Source organism: Culex pipiens, chromosome 2 (assembly GCF_016801865.2).
Source record: "Culex pipiens pallens isolate TS chromosome 2, TS_CPP_V2, whole genome shotgun sequence".
NCBI classification, from domain to species: Eukaryota; Metazoa; Arthropoda; class Insecta; order Diptera; family Culicidae; genus Culex; species Culex pipiens.
The window spans coordinates 111,051,617-111,065,074 of record NC_068938.1 but is presented as its reverse complement, the minus strand read 5'-3'; positions in this window follow the sequence as shown (position 1 = coordinate 111,065,074).

The following is a 13,458-nucleotide window of genomic DNA, read 5'->3' as shown; positions in this document are numbered from 1 at the left end:
TTTCCGATATGGTTGCCGACAGTTAGCACGAATGTGACGCAGGCTTGTACGGTTTGTTTTATGGTGCCCACGTCTGATTAAAGAGGATGGATTCTAATAACATTGAACAGGTTCTGGATAAACTTTTGATGGCATTTTCTTACCAAAAAAGGATCTCAATATATTGAGATAAAAATTTCATCCATATTCACTTGCGTTCTATTATTGGGTAGGAAATTGATAGGCAGTCATTCAGATTTAAGATCGAACTTTTCTCTTAAAAATCTTTTTTGAAATTTAGTTTTCAATTTAGTTTCCATCCCTGATCGTCAAAGGCCATCAACAAGAAATAACTACAAGCATATTTTTTTTACTCCCAAAAACACATTAAAACGTATTCTACAAAGTACACGTTTCCAAACAAAGTGTAACACACTCAAGTACCTTCAGCTGCTGGGTCTGCCTGGTCCTTCCAAACCACAACAGGTTCCGCGACAATCAGCGTCGTGAGACACACATCGATCGTCTTAAAGTCCTTGGCCACATGTACCAGCCCAGGCCCAGGCCCAAGCACCCAGGCTGGGGGCCAGTTTGGTTGATTGCCTTTCTCGTTTACCTTACTCTCGCAATACGACCAGAACAAGTCTGACAAACTGTAAAGAGGTAGAGGTATAAACGCAAAAGCTCAACGATCCACGAAAAAAAGTGCCAATCATTTTTTTTACACTTGGTTCAAGTGGTGTTCGTTGGGTGCCTGGGAATGATAGCTTTCTTTTTACGACAAGGGCAGACTTGAGAAGTCTGACAAAATATTTTGAGAAAAAACAAGCGTCGCTTGACACTGCATTTCGTGTGCCATATCTGAAAAGAATAAGTGCACTTTTATTAGCATGATTCGTAAAAATATTTTGGGAACGCTGCTGGCGCCACGGAGATCATCGAGTTTCGGATGGCCAAGCTGCCAGAGTGAAGGACGTCTGGCGATAAATTTGGGTCAGCTGACGATTTTTCGAACAAAATTGCGAACCATGGTTGCAGAAATTGTATTGATTAGCAGCCGGAACCCCTGTACAAACAAGGGGCGCGAAGTGGCATTCCTTTTATAGAGTCTCTGGAATTGCATTTTTGTACCACAATCAAGAAGGGGGAGGCCAATCATAATTCATGGCGGCGCACTTGTGCATGCAAACATGAAATTCCCCAATAATAAAACGAACATATGTTGACAAATATATCTTGCCGTCGTTCGACATTTCCCATTTCGAGGTTGCCGGCGCAAGTGAATGAAAGTAAGGCACGGAATCCAAAGGGAACGCGAACCCTAGTTTACTCTATCGTCCTGCTTGCATTACTTGTCTGATACGCGGGAAACCGTTCCATTGGATAGCTTTGGGAAGGTTGTAACAATCAAAACAAAGCTGGATTTCAATAGTTTCCCAACAACTTGCGATGTTTATAGTCAATTTTTAACGGTTTTGCTCTCAACGGTAGAGTAAATCGTACACCCAAACAATATATCTCTGACAAACGATGTTAAGCAATCTGTCCTTTTCTTTGTTCTGCTAATCTTATCTAATTCTTGACACAATTTCTAGTGAGGTCGTCAAGACTTTTATTGTGAGATCCGTATTGACCTTTACCTTAAATCTGAAAAAACCCAATGATCTTGCATGGCTCCTGTTCGAATCTCGTTGGCATCAATATCTGTACTTTGTTTTACCAAAATCAAACTCACACCAAACCACGGTGGCGCCACCGCTATCGGAAAATTCGTTCCTTCCAGAAAGAAGTCCCTCTGCGTTCACTGTGCAGGACGAGTGCGAGGGGTGCCTTCCGTCGTCGTTACGTACAGCGCGCAATTTTTCACCCCTTGCATTAGAGGGTTCCACATACCTACCTGCCTGCAGGCAGACCGAAATCAGCTCTACATGAGCCATAAGATGTGGGAAACGAATAGAGCCAGTGGCGCAAACTGCTTTGCATCATCACCATTGAAGCGAAGTATTGAAAAGGAGATTTTTTTGAAAAAAAAAAAACAGTTTATATTGTTCAAATTCATCGAAAATCTTCAATTCAAACTGTCGTCGATAGCTATCTCGTGGTAAACTAAAATTGATGGCATTTGTCGTCGTTTTCATAAGCTGAGTTCCATTCGTTTCGTCGTGTGTCCCTTTTTCAGCGCTCATATTTCCCTCCAAAGTTGAAGGGACGAAGCGAAAACACTCTCTCTCTCCTTTTGGGATAGATAAGAGGGATGGAAATAAACTGCAATAATAAAAATATACGTACGTCGACGAGAGATGTAATTCTATATTGCAGTGCCGGTACGAAAACCATTCGGTGATCAACGGAGTGAACCATATAAATACAGATGGCACCACGGCGAACGAACGATAGATCGATTCATCCTGTCGTCCGCGTTTGCGAGGGAGTGATGAAAGTTGGGAGGGTCCTGAGGATGATTAGAATATTGCAGCTTCTTGTAAAGATATTCGTTTCAGATGGGAGATACTGATCTGATTGAATGTCTCGATGAAAGTTCATGGAAAAGCCATCCAATCATTGAATCAGCTAATATACAGACACAATTTTATTGTAAGCAACTCCAATATAAAGGCAAAATTGAAAAAAATAACTTATTCCACCTTACCAACATAGTATGTTGTATGTGTCTTCCTCACTCCTTGCCAAAAATGTGTCACATAAAAGATCAGGAAATAATTGACATCTAACATCAAACAAAAGATCCGACACCCAAAAAGTATATGAATATCACTTAAGTAGTCATAACTCAGGCGCGGATTTCGCGCGGATGGCAATTTTGAAAATGTTTGTTTGTATTTTCTTAGTACAAAACGTCGAAAAATGAAGATAAAGATTATGTAGAAATTATTTTTTATACGTTTCTTGTCATTTCTTAACATCTCTGGCTCTGAATATTTAATTTCTTTTTAGTTTTGAGTAATGATTTTTAATCTTATTTATTTTTAATTTTATACTGGATTTATTCAATTTATAATTTTGTAAATCAAATATTACAAACTTTTCCCGAAGATATAGACATTAGAATGTGTAACGAATTCTGGAATGGATTTTAATCGGTAGAAATATTTTTTTCTAAATTTAAACATTCTTGGCGAAATTAAACAGATCAGAACATTCCAAATTCAAAGCTTCATAAATTCAAAAAATCGAAAAAAAATTATTCTTTTAATAACAAAAATAATAACAAAAAAATCAAACTTTTTACTTTTTTCGGAATTTCTAAAATCGTAATTTAAAAATATCTTTAGCAATCTGAAATTCAAAATACCAAAAATTTGGGTAATCGAATATTTGAAGATTTTAAAAAAAATCAAAATTAAAAAGTCAAAGTTTAAAAACTAAAAAATATCAAATTCAAAACAATATAGAAAAAAAAATCTCAAATCTAAAATGATTTTAGTATCCTTAAGCTTAAAAATTCTTAAATCCTAAATTCTAAAATTCTAAAATCATAAAATTCTACAATTCTAAAATGTTTTTATTTTTAAATTCTTGAATTCCACAATTTCTGAAGTCCTATTTTATGTAAGAGATTTTGAAATTATGAGAAGACATTATTTTAAATATCGGAAATAAAATTTCTTTCAGAGTGAAATATTAGCGAGGATTTTGGATTACAAACTGTATAAAAATTCTTAAATTTTGAATATTTAGACTTTCGAAATTTAAAATTTTATCATATTAGATTTTGATTTAATTTTGAGGTTATATTTTTGAAGTTAAATTTTTTGGATTTTAAATATTGTAGTTTCTATTTTGAAGATTGTTTTTTCATGACCCTTGTCTCTTGAGGATTTTTTTTTTTTAAATAGATTTATTGCTTTCATTCTTTTGTAGCCTTTAAACATAAAACGAGTTTTTTTTAATAAAATACTTTCTGAATTAGTTTTTCTTCATTAAAAAATAAAATTTCTTAAATCGTCGCCATCGTGCTAACTTGTCGTACGTGCATTTTGGGCCAAATTGAGTTAAGAACGCCATTTTGTGCAGCTCACAATGCCTCACCTTTTGACCTTCACAGATCCCCAAAATTCGATTTCAATCCTGAGATATTCAACAAAAACCGAAAAAACTCCGTGCATTTTTGTCACTTTACATGTGAAAGTAGTTTCAATCTTGTCGTGTTATCTTGTCACTCAATGAAAATTGATGTAAGTGCGACAAAAGGCCAAAGGGATTTCAGGCTAGGAAAGTCAGGATGCGTTTGTCGCACGTACAAGCTAGACTACCGTAAACATTTGTAATTATAACTCTGGACTCCAGCAACCAACTTCAACCAAACTTTGGGACAATGCACAGAATGGTCAGCCAAACAAAACGTGTTTGTTATTGTTTACATTGCGTGCTCTCGTTTTTGAATATTCAAGGTCAAACATTAAAACGCGTTTTTCTCGGATCGTCAAAATGGCGAGTGCGACAAGATAGCACGACGACGTCGAAATGTTGGTCGCGATATTCTTTTATATGGCGTGGATTTTGCGCGGTTTCGAATTTTTTAGGTCGGCACGGATTTGGCGCGGATTTTTTTTTTCGACTCTCCCGTAACAACTCTGTTATTCGATTATCTATCAAATGATATAAAACCAAAAAAATATATATTCAAACAAAATTAAAAATATATATTATTTTTATATTCATTTTTATTCCATGACATTGGGCTCTCTAAAAGATTGTTTTATTTAATTTAAGTATTATTTTATTCTTTTCAACTTTACCAGTTCTTTGTAAATTATTTCAATTGGATGTATGGGCTTACAGATATAAGCTTATTACATTGCTTATAACTGAAAACATAATATTTTTTCAGTGTAGTATAGTAACCTGGATAGAAAATTAGCATAAATCATTTAATATCGAGTTATTTTGAAAAGTGATCAAAGACAATCTTATGAGGAATTGGACGAGCTTTCCGGTAAAAACATTTTCGAGACTGAAAGATCAAGTCTGTCATATTGAAACTGCCAAAAACCATCAGAAAACCTATTTTTCAACATTTTTATTATTAAAACCGCTTCACAAGGATTGGACTTACACACAAAAAAATATTTCTGAATGTTACATCATTTATGATGTAACACTTTTGCACGTCATTAAATATTGAAATTTAAATGTAATTTGATGTAAATTTGCAACAAATTATACGTAAAAACATGATTTTACGTGTGATTCAACCGTTTACGTCGAATCTCAAGTTTACATCAACTGAGTTTACATATAATTCATTTTTTCCGTGTCGAGTAAATTCACATATTTTTTTCTGTGTAGGACAATGGTCAATATGGAGACTTTTATGTAAAATTGTCTGTAGAATCAACTCTTGTGTTTGGTTTTTGAAAATTTTGATGTTTAGAGCACTTTTGAAAAAAGCTGTTTCAGTAAATGATTTTTGTATTTTTTTTAAGGTGAGTTGCTTCATCCTGCATTTTTGTGAGTCTTTTTGTAACATCTTAGGCTATTTTCACAACAATTTTGAACGAAAAAATATCGTGGGCTCACCTTCAAATTTGACTTTTATTCTTAAAAGTCAAAAAATCTCATAAAAGTGGAGTGTTTTTTTCTGTCAGTGTATTTTTTTCGGAAATCCCGTCAAATTTCCTACAAGTTTGTCTTTGACCACTTTTTGATACGATGCAACGGCTTCGAGATACAGCAATATTTAAATTACGAAACACAAAAAAATATTTAAAACACTTACGCCCTTCTTTAATATCATTATCGATACAAGCGTAATGCTTATATGATTTTTAATGCAAAAAAAAAATATTTTAAATGGGTGCTGAAATGCTGAACTTTTCAGCACTGGTATCGAGAAGTAAAATTTTTCATTTTTTTTTTGTTTTGAACGATGGATTTACCCATGAATGTTTGACATAAAATTCTATTCCAAACGCATTATTTCGGAATTGCAAAAAAAATGTAAGCAGCTCGAAGCTAAACTTGTTTTCTTCAGCACTCATCATATTTTTTTAACTTGGTAAACCTCGTTGGTAAATGAACGACGCGTGCTGAAAAAATCTTATTTTTGTAACTTGTTACAATTTTACTTTAAAGTTGTTTTGATTTTGCTTCTCTCTAGATATCACATTTCGAGTCATTTGATTTTCAAAACACAAAATCTATCAGAAATGTTCCCAACAGTTTCGTTCAGCTCAGGCTGTCTTCCTTTTAGATTATCCCGGAATGAAAGTTTGCTCTGAGATTGAATTTCCATTTGTGATCAATGCAAAAAAGGTGGTTCGGCACACTTTTACTTGTTAGCCGTATGTTTTATGCACGCATCATATTTCTTGGAAATATTGGGGTGGCTCCAAAATTTTCTAGTCTTGCTAAACATCATCATAGAGTGATTATTTAAATTTTCTCAAATTCAATTGAAATTACTACAAAATTATAGACAAAAAGCCAAGTACAGATTACAGATACGTCTCACCTTGACGATCTATCCGCTGCGATAAAAGGGGGAAATTGTGGAGGGAATAAAATTATGTAAATTATGAATAGCGCGAGAGAGAGAGAAAAGAGGAGGATTTAATATTGCCTCATTGATGGTGTCTGGCAGCCAGGGCAAATAGCGTAAGCGAAAAATATAGGTCTTCCACTCCACCAAACACCATATCATACTGTATAGTAGAGAAAAGGTAATAGGACGAAAACAAAAAAAAACGGGAAGACGTCTAAGGGTTTTGATGGTTCACCACGCAAGTGGTGGAGGGGTGAATCCAACTTTTCCTTCGCTTAAAATGCTGGCTTATCTGAAATTGATGCAAAAAGGTCGATTTTCGAGAATACTGATTGCTGTTGTTTTTTTTGCATATTTTTCTTTTTTATATTCGTGTGTCTTTCCTTCTCGTGCTTTTTGAATGGATAAAGTACAACGAAATGAATTTCATTTTTGGGGTTGTTATGCTGAAGAAAAAGGTTACGTGATTTTTGAGTTGATAAGTTGAATCTGACTATGGTTCATTGGATGGCTAAATCCTTTGAGATTTGAACGATTTATTCACGGTTTGGAATATAAACAATGTTGAAATTAATACATTTTTAACACTTGTAGCACCAACGGGGTCAAAACTTACGTGAAGCACCAAGGGAGTCAATAACCCAAGTAACATTTTTTTCCAGGAGTTCTGCAAGAGCTCTTCAAGATAGCTACAGCATAGCAGTTTGGACCGCGGTAGGATAAAACTCTCTTCAAGTACTCTTCCAAACTCCTGAAGATGTTTTGAAGAGAATTTTATCCTACCGCGGTCCAAACTGCTATGCTGTAGCTATCTTGAAGAGCTCTTGTAGAACTCCTGGAAAAAAATGTTACTTGGGAAAGTTGGAAATGCAACTTCATCCGGCTGTTTCTCGGGTAAAACTCAACCGATTTGGATTACCGTAAACTGGGGTAACTTTGATAGACCGGGGAGACTTTGATAGGTTTTTCAAATGCCCGTCAAATTAATATCTAAACATTTTTGAAAATTTTGAGTATGTCAGCATTAAGGGATAGCTTGTTATCGAACATATATGCAAAAATGTGACTGTTACATTGGATGTATCAATATTAGTGGCCAAATCAAATTTCTATTAATGTCACCCCGGGCTATCAAAGTCACCCCAGTTTACGGTATTCTTGTTGCATTCGATCCGGAAGGATCAGTGTTACGACACGACTGCCATCCACATACAAAGCGAGTGAAGTCAAAATCGAACCAAGATCGAACCAAGTTTTAAGCGCGTGGCATTTGAAAAGTTCGTATGCTCATCGGACCTAAATTACATTAATAAAAAAAAAATCCGTTTTTTTTTTCTTTAGAAAGGTTTATGTTTAATCTCAAATTTGAACTAGCGGAACAGCATATAATTCCATTGAGAACCTACTGTTGTCATATCAGCACTTTGGCGTTCAGTTACAGCTAGTTTAAAGCATTTTCGTCAGAAATTTAGTTAGTATTCTGAATGCGTAATTCATGTTAATACAACGGACAGGAAATATAAACAAATTTTATTTAGTTTCAAACCGAGGTAGAATCTAACAAAAACATAATTTGAGGAAAAAAAAATGTATTTATTTCATACGACCTTTTCAAAAACCATACGTAAACAATACTGACAGCGCCTCTGGTGGGGACTTCAATAAACTGCATGCGTGTCAGATCCCTGGGAAGGATGTCAAGAATCACATTCAACATGGTAGATCTAAAACAAAAAGGCATTTCCAACTTTCTTTTTTCCAAGTGTTCAAAGAGTCGGCGAACTTTCATTTCCAACTTTTTTTACCCCGAGTGTTAATATCACTAGGTTTTCGTGAGAAAGTGACAACGTTGAATTGTATTGAGATTGACTTTTGCTCAAGGCAATTCAATGTCAATCAACATTGAGGTAACGCTGATAAGTGCGTGAAGAGAGCATGACAGCAACGTAGTTTGCGGTAGAATATTAAAGTGCTCTTTGACAGAAGGCTCCCCTACACTTCTGTCCAAACACGCAATACCGGATATTTCTGCAATGTTTGCAGAAAGTTCAGTTAGGAACTGCACTGCAATTAGAGACACCTTGGGCATTGAAATGGATTTCGCACCGGTTTCCCCTCCCCATCACGTGACCACTTATGACAGCTCAATTAAGAATGTCTAGAATGGGGAGGAGTGGGGGGTAGGGTGGTCAATTTGCTCGACCCGGTCCTAACCCATCTCGCCACCGTGGACAGAGCGACCTTTCGGAGTGACAAGTCATGGCCGGGAGGCGCGCGCAAAACCGATAAACCGATAAATATTTGTATACTCTGGTATGGAAATTTCTTGCAAACCGCCGGAAAACACACAAAGTGCATTTGCCGGGAACAAACAAATTAATAATTGTTGTATACAACAAGGGAGAGAGGAGTGGTTCCCAGCGGGAAACCCCGTATATCAGCACAAGACCGAGGCGATTGTGTCCAGCCAGCTTATTGATTTTGACTTTCTGTGGCCTGATGCCGGCGGTCTTGTCCAAGTCCCGAACTCCCCCCCCCACCTTTTTATGGAAGTTTCTACCTTCACCGTACGGGCCGAGAAGGTTTGTTTTTAATTGACCGATTCCCGTTCCCATGACCATATACAAGTGCAGTCCGGCGGCCCCTACAAGGAAACGACTGACGCATCGGCCGGTCAGAAGAACATCATACTCTTCCTCGCAGAGTTAAAACTGCAAATAATGGAATGCTGGCGGAGAACCATTCGCTGCCATTGTGAGCTCTCGGTGCAACTGCAAGCTTTGAGAATCTAGAAAATAGGATTCGCCCTGAGCATGTTATATGACCACTCATTTCATTCAATGAAGTATGTATTTTACTTATATGAAGTAATTAGTTTAGGCAATTTGATTTCGATTATACTAAATCTTGTAGAAACTCAACAATCATTAGTTTAAGTCCCTAGCTCCGTCCGAATGCCACCTGCGACAGCAGAGCCCGAGTCCAACGCGAATTGCGCGAAACGGGAGCCTCCTGCTCTCGAAGGGCTGTTTCGTCGAATCGTCGTCGGTGAAAGAGAATAAAAAGCCCCAAGAAGCAAAAACTCAATCATTCCGAATTCCGGTTTTTGTGTGAGTTAGGTTGTTCAAAAGTGCTCTCATCACCTTCGCCGGCGCATTGTGTGCTTGTGTGTGTATTGAGAGGCGCGATGAAGTAAAGAAACTTGTATGAACCTTTCTTCACTCTTTTTTTTCAGTTAGTTATTTGCCCATGTTTGTTTTGCCTTGCCTTTCCGTTTGTTTTATTGTTCTGAACCATTGCTAATTAGGCATTTCTTTGTTGGTGAAAAGTATCGATCGAAGATGAGGTTCTTGCGTTCGGAGAAAATTGAGCAATTTACGAACGATACTACTTTTTGAGAGGGCAATGAAACTGATTTGCGATTAGCCTAAATAACTACACATAACGGTAAATTTACGTATCTGACCACGTGTTTTGGAAACAAAAAGGTGGAATTTAGCTTTGAAAAAAAAAAAAATCAACAGCAAGAGCAGTAAATACGCAAAGTTGTCCCATATATTGAGTAATTTTAGAGAAATTTGGACAAAAATTATAATTAAATCTCAGAAAATAAAATAAAATCTTTACCGTATAAGAATTTTTCTTTAAACCTTGAGTAAATATACAAAAATTTTCCCATGACCAATGAAAAGTATCGGGGTCGCATTTACAAAGCGTATTCAGTGGCTATTTCTTAACTCAATTTTAACATGTTGAGGTTAATGTTTCCAGAAGTTGCCTTCCCTAAGGTGTCATGATAGCCCAGTTACTAATGCATACAGTTTTTGTAATATTCTAATATTACATCCCGAAAATATCTACTTAAAATGAAGTGGCTTACAAGTAAAGTAAAGAAAATTTCCTAACTTAATACAAAGCGTTAAACTAACGGGCTATCGTTTATATGTAATTACAAATTACAATTAAAACGGGACAAAACACTAAAATCCACAAGCTCTTCAACCTAATGAACCGAAAGGCACGACCCTGCAACCCACCCAGCTCGGAAATCAAGTCCCCCGACGGAAAACTCCGACGATACTGTCGAGACGTGAAACGTGGAAAGACTACATGTTCGAAATACGTACGCGTACCAAACATTTCATACAAAAACCTCCCTCGGGCCATTCTTTGCCAAGTCGGTGTCGAAATTTGGCTAAAGTTCACCGTGCCGCCCCCTTCTTCGCTGGGGGAGCCTAGGCGCTACTGTTTTCTTTGGATTATTGATTTTTTTTCCAGCTCTTAAAAAAAACACCCCGCCCTGGACCAGGGGGAAGGTGTAGATGATGGCCGCCACCGCAGACGATTTCATGCCACTTTGGCACACACCACGCGGGACTCCCCCCAAACCGAAATGCTTCCGTCTGTGGGGTTTTGTTTGGACGTGTGTCTTGTTGTTGCTGTTGTTGTTGTTCTGTTTGGCGCGTATTTATATTTATGCACATTTATGCCTCTTCTGCTACCACATTTCTGGGTGTTGTTTTCTAATGTACCACCCTCCCCCAAGCCAGCCTGCAGTTGTGGGGTTTGATTTTGTACGTGTGAATGCTGTGATTTTTCGCCTTTTCAAAATTTATGATACGACAAACACGTCTATGCTTTTGAATTTATGCCTTCATAAATCATGCGATGTATAGATTTGGAAAAGCAGTTTGAGTGTCGAACGAGACTCTCGGAGGCCCATGCAGCAAAAGCGTACGCTGTGACTCAACGTTCGGGTACATTTTTGTGAGCGTGTAAGGAAGTTCTGTTGGTGGGAAATGTGACAGTTATCTTGAATAAGCTATACAATTGAATTGTAATTTAAACCAGGGCTATGGAGTTGGAATCAGAGTCGGCTTATTTGGCTGTGGAGAGCCGGGTACATTTTTAGGACTCGGAATCGGAATTGCGAGGCCAAGTCAGCAAATTCTGAAAATCGGATTCGCAATTAAAAAAATAACATACAGTCCAGACCAAGCCTCGATTATCCGAAAGTTTGTATCGGACTTCGGATAATCGAGTCACCAACAAAACAAAATTTCGTATTTTTTTAATTTTCTTTCTTTTAACATCAAATTCGAATTCTGCGACCCCATTTTAGTTAAATTTGAATAGTTGATTGCCTTAAAAATTACAAAATGCATTTTTCAATATTTCATCGCCGCCATCTTAGATTTAATGTTCTAAATCACTTTAGAGTAGTTTGGTGGTCATACTGAAGCTCAGCAATCAAAACTAAGACAACGAAAAATTCTCGTTGTTGAGGACAACGAATGAAAGACGACGAATACGAGCAGTCGGAGTAATCAAACAAAACAAATGAGTCGTCTTTTTATCTTGAGTTAACGTAAAGTTGAGTTACTTTTACATGTTTCTAGAGAATCTGTTCTGACCCAATAAATGGCTGACCCCAACGCATCATCACCGGGAAGCCTCACGAAACACGTCATAACAATCACCGAGAACACTTCTGCACCAGGAGAAAGCCATAAACACCACACGAGAGAAAGAAACAAGAACGAAGGCGCGCGCACTCGTTTTCGACAGCTCTGAGAGTGTAGACGTGTTTGTTGTGTCGTGCGCGCTAAAGGCATCGTTGCGGGCCTCGAGTTGTTTGACGGATGGAGGTGGAAGAGACCTCCGAGACGGATGATTTCCAACTCATCCCCGGAAATCGGAAGCGGAAGAAGTCCCCTGAGATCACCGGAGCTGTCGTCGAAGAAGGAAAAGTGGAGCAGAATGTGCTCAACAACAACAAGTTCAGCCCGCTAGCGGAAAATAACAACAACAACAATGCCAGCCCAGCAGGAGGAGGAGACGCCCCGGTGGTTCCGCCACCCGGCCAGTCGGCAGGTAAACAAAAGCAACCACCTTTGGTGGTAAAGAGCTCTACGGCCTTTTACAGGCTTGTGAAGATAACGTCGCTGTGTCAATACGATTTCGAGCCAATTTTCAAGATTACCCGGTTTGGCACCAAGGTAACCAGCTTCTCTGTCGAAGACTTCGACAAGTTGCAAGTGCTCTTCAAGAAGCACAAAGTAGAATTCTACACCCACGAACGACGGAGCGAACGAAATCATCGGGTAGTTGTTCGTGGTTTACCTGATGAACTAAAACCGGATGAGGTCAAGTACCTGCTGAAGAGGGATCTAAAGCTGGACGCGCTGGAGGTGCATGTCATCAAGCGGAAGGAAAAGTCCACCGTGGACGAAACTCCGTACATCGTGGTCTTCCCCAAGGGGTACACCAATCTAAAGAAGCTCTCTCCACTGAAGGTTGTGGCAAGCACTATCATCCGGTGGGAGGCCTACCGGAATAAGCGGCCGAACGTGACCCAGTGCAGGAACTGCTTGCATCTGGGCCATGGAACCAGGAACTGTCACCTAAAGGCCAGGTGCAACAGCTGTGGGGGTCCCCACACGACGGACGACTGCCAAGTGCAAGAAGCCGAGCCGAAGAGGTGTGCCAACTGCAACGGAACGCACGAAGCCATGGACCGAAGCTGCCCCAAGCGTGCGGATTTCATCCGGATGCGGCAGCAGTCATCGAATTCGAAACCGCCGGTACGGAAGGCGGAAAAGCAGAGTCCAGCAGTTCCGGCGTTCACGCCGGCGGAGTTCCCTCCGCTGCCGGGCGCAGTCCCGGACGTAAAACCAAAGGATCGCCCTCGACCCGCAGGAAGCAGTCACCAAAGTATCGGCGCCGGCGCCGGTACCACCCCCACGGCGGAAGAAAAGGAGGTGCTCTACAGTTCGACTGAGCTGTGGCACATTTTCAACGAGTACAGCGCCAGGTTTCAGACCTGCAAGACCCGCGTTGATCAACTAAGACTAGTTAGCTACATGCTCGGCAAGTATGGAGGAAAATGAGCATCTTTTTGTAATGTAGTATAATGTATTTTGAACTGTCCCTCGGTCCTAACCTGGTCCAAGCACCTAAAAGGACCTAATAAA